The sequence below is a fragment of the Triplophysa rosa genome, linkage group LG13 (assembly GCF_024868665.1).
Source record: "Triplophysa rosa linkage group LG13, Trosa_1v2, whole genome shotgun sequence".
NCBI classification, from domain to species: Eukaryota; Metazoa; Chordata; class Actinopteri; order Cypriniformes; family Nemacheilidae; genus Triplophysa; species Triplophysa rosa.
The window spans coordinates 17,747,281-17,762,074 of NC_079902.1; the positions used below are offsets into that span (position 1 = coordinate 17,747,281).

The 14,794-nt window shown below is 39.2% G+C and overlaps 1 protein-coding gene across 3 annotated transcripts in view; it reads left to right on the forward strand.

Moving 5' to 3' along the window:
* lingo2 (leucine rich repeat and Ig domain containing 2) overlaps positions 1 to 14,794 on the forward strand; it is a 245,530-nt gene that overhangs the window by 204,879 nt on the left and 25,857 nt on the right. The window lies entirely within an intron of this gene.

Here is a 14,794-nt window from a genome sequence, read left to right on the forward strand (position 1 = left end):
ATATTCGTCCTTCGTCTTTTTTTCCCTGCTGCACACTCTGTCTCTCTTCTCTTTTTGTGGTCTGATTGGCAGCTCTGGTACAGAGAGTTGGGTCTGGTCTTTCAGTTGCCATGGAAACTGCCCTCTCCTCTGACTGCAACCATGCTTGTGGACTGCAACTCTGATACTCACTGCATATAAAGATTAATAAATAAACTGACTGAGAGTGAGGTGTGGGGGTGTGCGGGTGGGTGTTGGTGTTGGTGTGAATGTGTGTATGTGTGAGAGTTGCGATGGTATTGGCATGTAATAGTCCAGGTCTGTTTTTACAGATCTACACAGATGTTAGAATCAACACTTAGCCAAAGACTGAATACAGACTGTAGTATTTATACGTTCCACAAAATACTGATGAAAATATTTGTAATAGTTTTCTCCAGGTACTTGCAGCTGTTCATTACCTGTTTGTCTGTTCTTTTTGACACAATATCATTTATACCTTGTCTGTTTTGTCAGTGGCTTTCTTTGAGGTGTCAGCAGTTCACCCACACGTAGGATAGACTGGGGAGAAGAGAGAATTGTTGATACTTGCAACAAATGCATAAACCTGAGGTTTTCTGAAAGCAGACGTGTTGTCAAAAATGATTTCCCAGTCTGGGCTGCTTTGTGAACATGTGATCATCAGCTTCAGAAAGATCGGAAGATTGGTAGTGAGATTGGCCATGTCATGTTGTCTTTCATTCATGATCTTTCAAATGAACAAAACAAAATGTATATAAGGTTAGAAATCAATCATCCAAATACATCCACCTGCTTGTCAGTGCTTAAACTGTTTTAGATATATCCGCATGCACAGGGTTTGAGTTAGGGCTGCAGCTATCGATTATTTTAGTAATCGAGTATTCTACTGATTTTCCATTGATTAATCGGGTATTCCGATAATAGGTACTTTTTCTTTATTAAAGAGCAACTCTAAATATACAAGAGAAAATAAGACATGTCTCTTAAAATGAGCAACCAATTTGTTTCCTTTTAAAATTAACATTAATAAAATTAATATTTATTGCTGAAATTGCATAATTAATATCTGTGAAAACTAAACCCATTTAGTACATTCCATTGCCATAATTTTACATTCAAAATGCAATATAGGCCTAATACAAATGTATAAATAAGAAACATTAATAAAAATATAAAGAATAATTTCAAAGGTAAACAACTAACTTCAGCTTATGCATGATGCATTTAGTTCATCTAAATTAGTTTTAGTTTCTTTTTTTACTATTAAATAGTAATATATTTGTCCACATAAAAATAACGAGTTAACCGGACTTTATTTTGGCAGGTCGTCGGAAGTCGCTTATTTTTTAGTGTTAGCTTCACTCAGTAAAATGTTCTGAAATAAACTCTCAGAGCAACTCTGGAGATGAAGTTCATGTCCTCATAAAGCGCAGACAAATTCATGAGCATCACGCGTGTAGCACGTTAAACTGTGCTTTCATTCACACAGACATGCAGAACAGCCAGAAGATGACATGTGTAAAACAGGATTTGGCATCCACTAGTCCGAATCTAGTATGGACTCAATGCAGCCGGAAAGTTTCACTCGCAAAATAGACTAAAACAGTAAAATATCAGTTCACCATTTCAATAAGCTATCACTTATTTATCAGCATGAGACATACGTGTGAGCGTGTGAACAGTCTAAAATGCGTGTGTCTCTCGGTGAATGCGTGAGTCAGACTTGAGAGCCCTGTAACATGAATAGAGTTTAGCGGGCTGTGTGTCAGTAACAATGGTCCGTGGGGAAACGCAGCGCTCCGTGTATACTGTAGTTAAATGGATTAAACGAAGCTTCGAGGCAACAAAAATTGCTATGATTTTTTGGTATTCAAATTACTCGAGGAATCGTTTCAGCCCTAGTTTGAGTTGAGTTCATGTTCTTCCTGGGATTTTTCTGTTTATGTTTGCTTTTTCAACCATGCTCTATCGAGTGAGCCAGTGCGAGAGGCTTCATCTCTCTGTGTCGGGGGTGGGGGGGGGTTGGGGGGGCTTAGTGTATCACCGTGTCCCACCGCTGGCCTTACTTGCTCCACGACTTGAGCTTTTCAAAAACTTATTTTTACAGCGAGTGGAGAACATGAAGAAAGATGGAGAGGGATTTAAAGTGGGAGCATTTGAGGGTGGCTCGACCTGATTTTGCCAAGTGGTTGATGTCCTAAGGGCAACATATTTTGTTGACCTAAGGACAACATTTTTATAAATAAAACCTAAACCCACACCAAACCCCAACCCTAACCATAACTTACCCCTAAAATCAGAGGGAAATGATAAGTGAAAAACAATGGTCTAGAACAGGGGTCGGCAACCCGTGGCTCTCAAGCCGCATGTGGCTCTTCTGCCCCCCTGCTGCGGCTCATTTTAGTCTTTATAACCCCATGTTTATGCCTGGTATTAAGATGCATTTTGGTCGATCGGATCACAAGTGGACGAAAGAGGCACATACCCGTTTACACCTGCTGCTGTAAACCGTCTATTTTGTCCACTTTGGTCCTGATTTCTTCAAGAAATATCTGAAAAAGCTAACACATTTACCTGGATAAATGTATTTGCTTTTTCAGATATTTCATTCGAATAGACGAAATAAGTGCATGCAATGTACATATGAGCTTGACCGGAGATAACAGAAAAAACATACAGAGAGCAGCAGTTTTATTTCTACTTTTACATATGTGAGACAGCGCCGAACACTGTATGCGTGTGTTAGAAATGGAATGGTGAGAAAACATTCTGCTGGGTACGTTTTTCGTCTTTAAACCAAACTTTTAGGTCTTTAGCCAGCATAGTTTAAATCCTGTCTGGCTAGCGCGCTTCTCATAATGTTTACGCATGATGTCCGTATGCGGAGAGTAGGCGGTCTTCTTGTGGCTGTTCATCAAACGCTGCCAAAACAAAATTCACAGAAAAAAACTGAAGTCTAACTAAAGCAGCGCGTGCAACACCGGGACGCTACTTTCCTATTGCAACACTCCCACTCCTTGCCAGGGTCAAAAATGTATAAATTGCTAAGTACATCTAAATACAATAAAAACCGCACTATGTTGTCACCTAGTGGTGCAACTGGGTAACTACTACCTTACATGCATAACAATCCATGTTATAGTAATTTAAAGGTGAAGTTTTTGATTTACAGCGGCCACTAGCGTTGTATTATAGATTTGCAACGAATCGCTCAGTCCAAACACGACGGTGGCCACCACAGTACAAAAAGATGTCATTCTCATGTTGACGCAGGGAAGAGATCATGCGGGCATTAGAAAGACTGTAGAAAGACCAATGTCTTATTTATTACATAAAATAAAAGGTCTGTGGATTTTAAGGATAAAAAGAAGGATAAAAGTCAGGCAGGAGCTAGGCGTTAATATTATAAAGACTTTACAGCAGAGACACGTTAGGACCCACGGTACTGAGGCTTTTAGCAGATATACTCACAGATATCTATGGAGATACTTTCCATCAGAGAGACGTTGGAGATAAAGATCGCCTTAAAATCACCCCCGAGGAGGTTGCTTTGATTCGGATCAGTGTGTGAGTAACATTGGTTTTTCTGTTTATTAGAACCAAGATACGTTGTTGTTTTTGTTCTAATATTAGCTGTGTGACGGGGCAGTTTTAAGCGTCATTGTTTATCTGGAACCGCTTTAATATTGTACTTGTCCAGATACTGGAGAGAGCGAGAGCGCGTTGGCGCTAAAACTGTAGAGAGAGCGCGTTTTACTCTCTTACTCAATGATGAATAAACTTACATTTAATCCGCGGGTCACATGCGTTCCGAACCATAGAATACGATCCGTACGGATCACGGATCATCCGCGATCCGTTTCACCACGATACCACAGCGGAGAGGAAGAGGAAACGCACGTTGTAGTGTTGTTTGTCCGCTCTGTATGTAGATATAAACAGCTTATTCTAAGGTATTACAAACATAACAGTTCATTACGTAAGGTCTTTATACACCTCTGAAGAAATAGTTTTGTATTATATTGCCTGTATTATATAACCCTGTATTGTTCCTTTAAAGGTTACATATATTTTGTGGCTCCAGATTTTATTGGGTGGCAGAGGGCCCAAAATGGCTCTTTTGGTTGCAAAGGTTGCCGACCCCTGGTCTAGCTGGACCAGGTCTAGCAGCACCTAATCCTGGTTGGAAGATTAAATTTAAAATAAACTGTAAACTTATTTCTGAAATCTGATTGGTTGATTTAAATGTTGTCCCAGGGTCAACATGATGTTGCCCTAAGGAAATCAACCACTTGGCAAAAACAGGAGAGTCTTTGAGGGTGAGTGTCGGAGAAAGCTTCAGACTCCCCGTCGAGGCCCAGAAACATGGCCTTTTGACTGTCAGATAGCATATACTGTGTGTTGTGCGTGAATGCTGAGAATGAGAGAGAGGGAGGGAAGGAAGGAGAAAAAAAGAAGTGAATTGATTTCTCTTATCTATGCCTTTTGAGTATGGTCTGTGGCGGTAGATCTCCGCATTTAAGATCTGCATTACTTTCCTATACATCCCCTACACTATATAGAAGCAAAATTAGCACACCATCAAAATGACTGATTTGAAGGAATAGTTAACCAAAAAGTCATTTTACATATTTTATTTGCTCACATTTATGTCATTCCAATACTTACAATAAAAATTCTTTTTAACATCTTTGTGAATGTTTTATGGAAGAAAGAAAATCAGACAAATTTGGAAAAGCATGAGGAAGAGTAAATAATAGCACAATTTTTAGGTTTTGATGTTTGGTCCCTTTTAATCCGAAAGCCTTCAGGAAACTAAAGCACCTCACCGCTTTGACCAGGCACTTCCCTCAGTCACACTAGACGCCAGAGGTTTCACTTTCCAGCATCATAGAGCTTGGCAGGAGAGTTCTTTAATGGAAGGAGTGAAAGACATTTGTATTTTGTTTTTTTTAGCGTGTTTGATGTTGCCGGTTGATACAGAGAGGTCTCAGACAACTTAAACTTAACATGAAAGGGGATATGTAATCACCTCTTCAGAGAGAAATGTCCAAAAAACATTGAAGTATCCGACGCACTGGTTTTTTAATCTTAACACAATGTTCTAGTAATGCGGAGGATTGCGCTTTACTCGCGTGTGAGCGTATATGCGCTTTGCTTTGAAGCGCAAGGATCAAACTTTGACTGCAGAAGAGGCACAGTCTGTTCCCCATTAATGTTTCATTAAGTCAGACTGCTGCGTGTGTGCTTGTTTTGGAGATGGTGAAGATAAAGGGGAAAAAGAGCGAATGCGCAAAGCTTGTGGAGACTTCAAGGATGCAAATATAGAATAAAAGGACCTCTAGAGAATACGAGGGTGAGAAAAGGGTGTAGAAAGGGAGAGGCAGAAAGAGGGACGGGAAAGCACGTGAGATAAGAGAGAAAAGCAAAGGGAAAGAAAAAGATACGCGTAGGAGTGATGGAGGACGTGATGATTGGCAGAAAACCAGAAAACAGGAGAATAAAAGAAGGTGAGAAGAGAGAGGAAGAGAGAGAGAGCATTTCTCGATCCATAAATTTCAGTGTGGAGTACGCATCATTGTTTTCCCGAGATAATGTACAACCAATAGATTTGATTGAAGCGTGACGCCATTGTGAGGCACTTATTGGTTAGAAATGATGGCTTTATGCTAACAACACAGTCGGTTTTAAACAAAAGGAATATTTCTTCTAAAAATCATTGATTCAGTGAGTCAAGAACCAGATTCATTTCATTGAAAGTAGTTTGTTTACAAAAATCTGTATTTTCCCTTTTTTTCTAAAGGTTACCAAGAGCCGGGGTACATAGGTGGAAATAAGCGCAACCGAGCAGGTGTATATGCCTGTGGAGGTGTGAAAAAGACTTCCACCTGCTCTTCTGTCCATCTTTTGTATTTAATTTTTGCTTCGCAGAGAGAACAGGTGGAGGGACGCGGTGGGGTGGAACTTGGATCCCCACTAGAGAATTTCTGAAAGTCGCGTGCAGGAGGAAATCGAAACCTATGCCATATGAGAGGATAACTGGGTGTGCCTTTTACAAATGGCAAAATATTGTTTGAAAGATGAGATCCAATGACCCATGATGTAGGAGGGGGTGTTTTGCCACTGGACTTATGTGTCAAGACCTGAGTCACGACCTTCACCCACTCACTGTGCACTCGACCAACACCTGAGAGAGAGAGAGAGAGAGAGAGACTGGGCGAGTGAGAGAGAGAACCACACCATGAAAAATGATATTTACAGGTGTTCAAACAGCAGTGTTGGAACTGCAGTAACATTAGTGAGATAAAATTGTCCTGAAAATTACACATTTACGAGATTCTTATTGTAGTGCTGACTGAGATTCTCTTCAGCCGTATCGGTTATAATATTAATCTAAACCGTCTCTAGAGAGAGGCATAATTCTGAAAGTATGTCTAGAGTAAAAATAACCAGAGTCCACAGCTGAGAGCATTTTTACAAAGATTGGAGTTGATGTTCTTTTAACTAAACTGCAGCAAGACAGTGAATCGCATGGAAGAAATGTCAAAAGTATTTGAGCAATGGCTCAGCACTGCAACAGAAAGAAATTCTCAAGGTGTGCGATCTTCTAGTTTTACCCTATAGGTAGCAATATTACAGAACAGCCATCGGAAAAAGTTTAAATGGTTATTTATGGGTCACATATGCTGCACTCTTTGCAAATTGGATCAAGTTGCAAGCAACTGGTCACCAGACAAATTTTTAGTTGTCTGTTGATGACAATGTATATTAAATGGTTCATACGAACCCTTATAAACGAAAAGAAAGAGAAAATGAGAAGTAGCACACAAATGCTGAGATTAGCATGTTACACCACACCTGTTTTATAAATATTCATTGGCATAGTCATGGCACCTCAACCAATCAGAATACAGCCCTGTCTGTTGTTGTGTTGTTCAAGATGTATGAGCTTTGGAAGCTGTCTTGTAGTCCCACCAGTATAGTGCATTTTGGTTTTGAGGCCACACGGTTGAGAGTGAGACGACAGTTTGTTCTGCTGTACAGTGTATGTATGGTATGTTTAAATAATTTGTTGGTGCGTGTATACGAGAGAAAGCGAGAAAGAGGTCATACGCCTCCAGGAAGCCCCAGGAGTCCGTAAGTTTCCCTGTTTCCCCGTATTGCTCCAGAATATAATATGCCATGGAAATGGGGGACACCTGTCACACGAAACAGTTCCCTAATGTGAGCTGTACTGCCTCTTCTTTCATCCAGACACATTCACCAGCATAGACCTCAGCAGACTACATTCAGATTCAGAAACAGATCCGGTACTGCTATTTACATTTTGACTGCAAAAGAACAGACATGTCTTTCCCAAACAAAGACTGTATTATCAGAATTATTACTAACATCAGGATTTAATTGCAAACGTTAACACATTATTACTCGTCAAGATAACATGACATGACAACGATCATGCTTTCCCAAAGTGTACGGCATACTGTTCTCTGTGAAACATTGAAGTACAATTTAACAAACAGAAAGTTTGATTATGAACTGAAAGTTATTGTGTATTCAATGAAAATCTTGCTTTCAAATGGTGTAAGTGCACACGGGGCGATGACGTAAAATCTTAGCCAGTCACTTCCGCTCTCATAGCGCTGAGGTCATTTTTCACCAAGCATTAATGATGTGTTTAGTAAGAAAACATTCAACTTTCAGCAAACCGACAGCACTACAGCTGAGCATTGTTGAGTGCTCTGTGATCAAGCCTCGAGTAAGTGCAAAAGTATTTAGCTTTTTTCATATTTGTGGATGTAGCTGTTTGGATAATTTGACTCACGTCGTTGACCGTAAGCCTATGTGCATTTTGAAGCGACCAAGTGAAAACACCATTGTGCGCGAGATGTAACAAGGCTGGCTGAGATTTTAGCAGAAGTGCGTCATTGTTCAGTCTGCATATGGTTGGCATGAAAGCAGTTTCCCAAAAATGAAAGTTCTGTCATCATTTACTCACCATCAGTTGTTGCAAACCTCTATAAATTTGCTAAACAACAGTTTGTTCTGTTGAATACAAATGAAGACATTTTAAAGAATGTGGGAAGCTAAACCGTTATGAGGCACCATTGACTACCATAGAAGTGTTTAGCAATTGTAGTAGCAGTTTTTCCTACTATGGTATTACAAACATCCATTTAAATATCTTTCTTTGTGATCCACAGAGCAACTCAATTAATACAGGTTTGGAATCATTTGAGAATGACTAAATGATAACCAGTGTTGGGTGTAACTAGTTACTAAGTAATTAGTTACTGTAATTAAATTACTTTTCCTTTGAAAAAGTAAAATAAGGGATTACTCAATTTTTTCTGTAATTTAATTACAGTTACTTCTGATGTAATTAAACTAAATACTTTGTGTAATATTTGTGTGTGCATTAGTGGAATTGACATCAAAATTCAAAGTCTAACTTTAAAATCCGTGCTTTAATGTATTATTCTCATATTTGTAATACTTCGGTCAGTTAAAAATACTACTTTATGTAGTTTTATATTATTTATTTGAATGAATTTAAAGAGCCGTTTCATGTCTAGAAAGTAATTAGCTGTAAGTAATTAAATACTTTTCGGAGAGAGAAATTTGTACAGTAATCTAATTACACTGTTGAATATGTAATTAGTAACTAGTAGTTAATTACTTTTTCAGAGTAACTTGCCCAACACTGATGATGACAGAATTTTCATGTTTGGGGGAACTATCCCTATACATTTCATTGCAGGCAAAACTTGGGTATTCAGCTATAAATAACTCAGTGGAAAAAAGTGAATGTGTTTCGAAAAACGAGTAAATGATGACAGGATTTTCTTTCTTGGGTGAACTGTTACTTTGAGTAATCTCAACTGGATGAAACAACTAAACTGTTAGGTTTGCATTGAGCATTGATTGTCAGAACAATTTGGACGTTCATTTCCAATACCCTGTCGGTTTTATCAGTGTGTGTTTGTGTTGTCTTTTGACTGGGCAGAGGCTAGGATCCCTATTAGGGTCTATAAAATGGACAAAACCATGCACTCATTGTGTTGTGGTGCAATATAGCAAAACCTAAATTTATACCTGTACCTACTGTAAATATACTCATCTCCTATTTTCTGACAAGCAACTCAAAGTAGTGCAAGCTAACAGCCTCAGGGCTTCAGCGTGGTTATAGTACAGTTTGCCAGACTTTCATGAAGCCAAGTTAAAAGTAGAAGAGCGTAAGCTGTGTCAGGGAGAAAATAAGGAGCAGCTCTAAAACTTTTACAGCTTATATTGAGCCGTGTGGGTGTGTATACATGTGTATAGGAGAAAGACAGAGGTAGAGTGATAGGTCAGCAGTCTTTACCCTCTAGAAAGCCCCAGGTGCTTTTACAGTCTTCTGCTGTCCTCAGCCCTGGAATGTAAGCCGCCGTGAGAACGGGCCAAACTGGTACCACCAGATAGACCATTAGCCACAGATGGACTGCTGGCTGTTTGTTTCAGTGTAGATGTTCTCAAATGTATCTGTAAACGATCCCCTATTGTCATCGCAACATATCACCAGGTCACCAGAAGCAGCAGAGATATAGGAACGGTTAAAAACAGGAGGGGGTGTACCTCGGGGACCTACGGGAGACCGTATTGGTCTGGCATATGTGTGTTAATTACATGATGTAACACTATCCCAGTGGTCTTGAACCTTGCGTTAGCATTGATGTCTTTTATATTACTCATCAGTTGAAATGAGATGCAGTATTAATTGTACACTTCATTTGTACTATAACGTTACAGTTGACCTTTTTTATCAGCTATTCCATCTGACGGTGTTCTGCTTTGTAAACTCGGCTTCACACATTTACACGTTAATAAACAATGCGTTTTATTCATTCCAAGAGTTTTAGCATTTTTCTGAAACATTTGGTGTGCTTTAGCAAACTGCCATTTATGGCTGAATGTTGTTTGATTGGATTCAAAGTGTAACTGTATGAATCTTTGCCATATTGTTGGAGTTCAAATGAAATTAGACTAATTTTGTGTTTACACTGACACAAAATGTATTGTGTCAGTGTACACAATACACGGTGTACACCGTGAAATAAAGTGTTCCAAAAACATCGATTGAGCAGAAAGAGCCAGTCTCATCGGTTCTGAATAAGAAATTCAAAGATTCAAAGCGATATAAAACCACTAAGTGGCATTCAGATTATTTATTAAATTATAATATATGAAATAATAAATAATATAAAACTAAATTATACGAAAACCGTTTTATTCTTAATTTATACCTTTTAGAATTTTAGGTAAAAATAATTATTAAATTAAAACCTGGTTTTGTTGCAGAATTTACATTGGACATCAAGTGGTCACCCAATATAGGAACATACTGTATTGTTTATTGTACAAAAACAAAATCAAACTCTGCTCAATTTGCATTTGTTGGTTGGTAACATGACTAATACAGTGTTTGGCAGATGTTTTATACTGTGCGTTTGTGGTATACATTTTCCAATCCGTTCATTCATTAGGAATTGAACCCATGTCGTTACCAGTGTCATGCTTTACCAGTTGAGTTACAAAACAAACCTGCGACCGCACCAGTTGAGAGCCTCTGCTTTAAATAACCGCGAAGACAGCGATGGTCAAGCACGTTTATCGCATCTGAAACATATTGTCAGAACCCATTGCCTCTTATTCCCATTCAGACGATACTGCGCCACCAAGTGATCCGGACACGGAGCTAGAAATCATCAGATTAATGTTGAGACCGCAAAGGGGACGCAGAACGCATGTCTGCCTAACTCCAGATTCATTGCATTAGCGCGCTTCCACACCACGGTCCCGCTCTACTACATTTCCTCTCCTCTCACATCACCTCTGTTCAATTTAACGCCGCTCTGCTGCCAGCAGGCCGAGCTGGGTCTGCCAGCGCTGTATCACGGCTGCTTTTCCTTTTGACAGAACACACACACATACACGCAGGCCCAAGGAGCGCTGCCTGCTTCAATTAGCTGGGATTTAACGAACCCCATAGGATGATCCTCACTTCTCCTACAGGCATGCCAGTCATGGCCATTTGACCAATTGCACAGGGCCACACAGGACAGGCTGGCAGAAAACATCCAGACCATTAAAGATCAATCTGAAAGCCCTGGATCTTTCTAGAGAGATAAAGAGCATAACTGATTCTTACTTTTAGTGTATCTTCAGATCCCTGCTTGTTTACAGTAATCCCCAAGGCTCTGTCCATACCTCACTGGATTAAAGGCTTGGTTGTTTGGGTGCCAGAGAGATGGAGAGGTATGGCGAAGATTGCTCCTATCGGCTTCAGTGTGCTGTTACTGTACAGATCGGTAGATGTGCGGTCAGTCCCTAAGATTTGTAAATGGCGTCTGTGTGTTGAAAGCCTGGGACAGACTGGTGCCAGTGGCTTGAGACATCTTTTGCAATATGAGTTAGTTAAAGTCCCCGTGAACTTGAAGTTGCGATCATTTTTACTTCCGTATTCTGACACATTTCCGAGTAAAAAGGAATTTCAAAGGAGAAAATGAGTGGGTGTGGCTTGCGTTTTTCACTGCGAATTGATTGGATGTGTAAAAACAGCTGTTGCATTAATTTTGAAATAAAACTGGCAGCAGGCTGACAGTTGAAGGCGAGGAGTTAACGGATGCTCCGGCCAAGCCGTCTAATTTACGTCATTTGAGATGGATAGTCATTTCAGGGCCGAAGTGCATTTTCAGATTTTAACTGAAGATTATGAGGGTAAATGAATTTAAAAAAGAAAATGACCCACATCGATAAGCTATTTACTATAAACGCTGCAAGATTTCCTAAAAAAATAAGATTTGTCATTTTTAATTTCACTGGGACTTTAAGGGCCCCATTAAACAGCTTTACGAGTGGGTTTTTCTTGCACTTGTTTATGCATGTCCTGAAACAGGACATTTGGTGAAGCACATCTAAAGTAGTCGATAAGCTTTAGTTTCGTCACAGCCATGAATTATGATTTGCCATTTATTAGTAAGTTGCAGGTGGAGTTTCTTGCGAGCATTTGATTGATTGAGACATCTCGCCGGGGTGTAGGGATGTAGGGTACGTGAGTCATCAATAGTTTGAAGTTTAAGAATTTTGTTAACAGTTCAAACCTGTATGACTTTCTTTTGCAAAACACAAACAGATATTTTGAAGAATGTTGGTAACCGAACAACTCCGGTACCCATTCACTTCTATTGTATGGACACAAAACCAATGCAAGTCAATAGGTACCGTCGTTGTTTGGTTACAAACATTCTTCAAATGATCTTCTTTTATGTTCGGCAGAAGAAAGAAAGTAATACAGGTTCGAAATGACAAGATGATGAGTAAGTGACACTTGCATATAAATGGCCTTACAGCTACAAACATGGACTACGCCACAAAATTTTATTTCACAGGCTTTTTAAGAAAGTAACTCAGTTAAGAATTCTGGCTCCCGGTCAGTATATGAATAAATTTTCATAACAAGGTTTGCATTAAAATTTATAAGCTATTATTAATATTAATAATAGTCTTGGCAAGTGATATATAGACCTAGGTCACTTGTGAATTCAAAAGAAAGGAAAAGGATCTTTTAAATACAAAGCTATCAGTACCCTTTGCAGCGTCTCTTTTCTCTGTTTCTCAGGACTGTGTTTGATAGTTTGTATTCGCAGTGTTAACAAATTGGCCTGTCAGACGCATTATCCACACATTATGTGAAGTTCAGTATATACAGTTTGGCATGGTGACCGCGGTAAAAAGCTGCATTCATTGCACAGTTTGTGCTTAAGAGACTCTAATAAGCCTAATGTTATCAGCCCACTCTCTACGCACACATACACACACATGCACGGCTCTGATAAATGTATCACCAAAGCAAAATGCTGCAGCAAGCACAATCATATCTGGCCCATTTATCTTTCTCTATAGTTCATATGGAAACGCACATCTATTTCATTCGGAATTCAAGTTGACAACATCACACAGGCATGGAAAAGAAGCTGGGGGAGGGAATGAAAAGCAGAAGTTGTAGTCTTAAGCAAAAAAGAGGCGTATGTTAATGTATTTGCTGCCATACAACCTTTGCTCATTTGAAAGACTTAAAAGTGCAAATTAGAGTATTTGACACATGCACCCAATACACAATGTGTGGAGCCATTATTCTTACTAATGTGATATGCAGCCCGCGATCGGCTGTTGTTCTGCTATACGTGTCTCAGCAACACGGTAAACTCACAGACTAATACTAACACGCCTCGAGAAATGAACAATGATTAAGGTTTCATTGTCACACTTTGCGTGATTTGTACAACAGCGAATTCTCTCGTCTGGGTTTCTGTGCCCGGTTAACCTTAACCATATGCGTCTATTGTGAAAATGCACATTTCAACAATAGATGCAGCACGACGTGGAAAAATATGTGCAGTCGTCAGGCAATCTGGATTAGATGCTTAAATACATGCCCTTTAGGTAGGGATTATTCATACTATTGGAACACAGATGGTTGGCTGTTTTGTGTGCGCGTGCGTGCATGTTGGCATTAAATGAGTATGTGTAAATATATGCCAGAATGAGTTTGAGTGTGTCGGTATGTTAAAAGGAAAGACTATAATTATGCATAAATTTGTCTCTCTGAGTAGGTGTCTGCTAAAAGTCAACAAAACTGTTGTGTGCATGAGTGATTGCGTGTGCATTCGGTGCTCATCCACATTTGCGCATAAATATAAAGTGGCTCTGTGTGTATGTGGCGTGCGTGTTCCAGTAGCCTGTGCTCTTGGCCTTCCTGTGAACCTCACACCTGTAAAATCGATGAGAAGCAGCCTGGTTCATTCGGGTCTGCTCTCGTCCTCTCCTTCACCCTGTTCAGCAAGGTTAAATCTATAAAGTTCACATCTTAACACTACATGTCAATCACACCCCCACCGCTCTCTTCACCCCAGACTGGTGTTGTTCTTTCAGGGGCAATAATTCATGTTTGCTTCATAGATGGCCTTGGTTTTCCACAATGTAGGCTCATTATGTTCATATATTTTGCTATAAACCTTTTGACTTATTGAACATGGCGCTTTCAGTGTACTTTCAGGACATACTGATGTCTGTATTTTATCTATGTTTTTGTTTAAGAATTAAAAGCACACATGTGGTAGTAACAAAAACGAACAAACGTGTAGCAAAAGGCCCTTCCAAAACTGTAGCAACAAAGATGGAAACTGAATTTTTAATATGGTTTTGTATGGTATAGAACTAGTATTTGTTTTGATTGGAATTACTGGAACAGATAAATATGTTTAATAGAAGTTGATGTCTCTGTACTTTTGTCAATAGATTGTATGTAAATCATTATAGCAAAATATTTTTAATTTACCAATTGTAACGGCTTAAAATATCACGTAGCCTATATGTCTGCATATTGGTCATCGGGATATAATATTTAGTCAAATTTTGGTAACAGCCTTACAAAAATCGCACACCTAATTGAAAATGAATAGAAAATATCTCGGCTCATATAATATTTAATTTGACCTCCGAAGGTACACGATCAACACTTTCTGAAGGTTAAGCACCTGTTCACTGACCATTTGTTGAAAAAGAAAAAGGAGACTCTGATTTCTCCACTTTTCATAGAAGCACCTGTGAAACATGTGCATGGCATAAATATGAAATCTTGTTATATGGCTAAGATGGTGTCTTAGTTGTAAAAGTTTTTAAGCAAGCCATTAACATTAAAGATACAAAACAATTTCGTTGAAACAGTCCAATAGTAATCGACCAAAGCAACAAA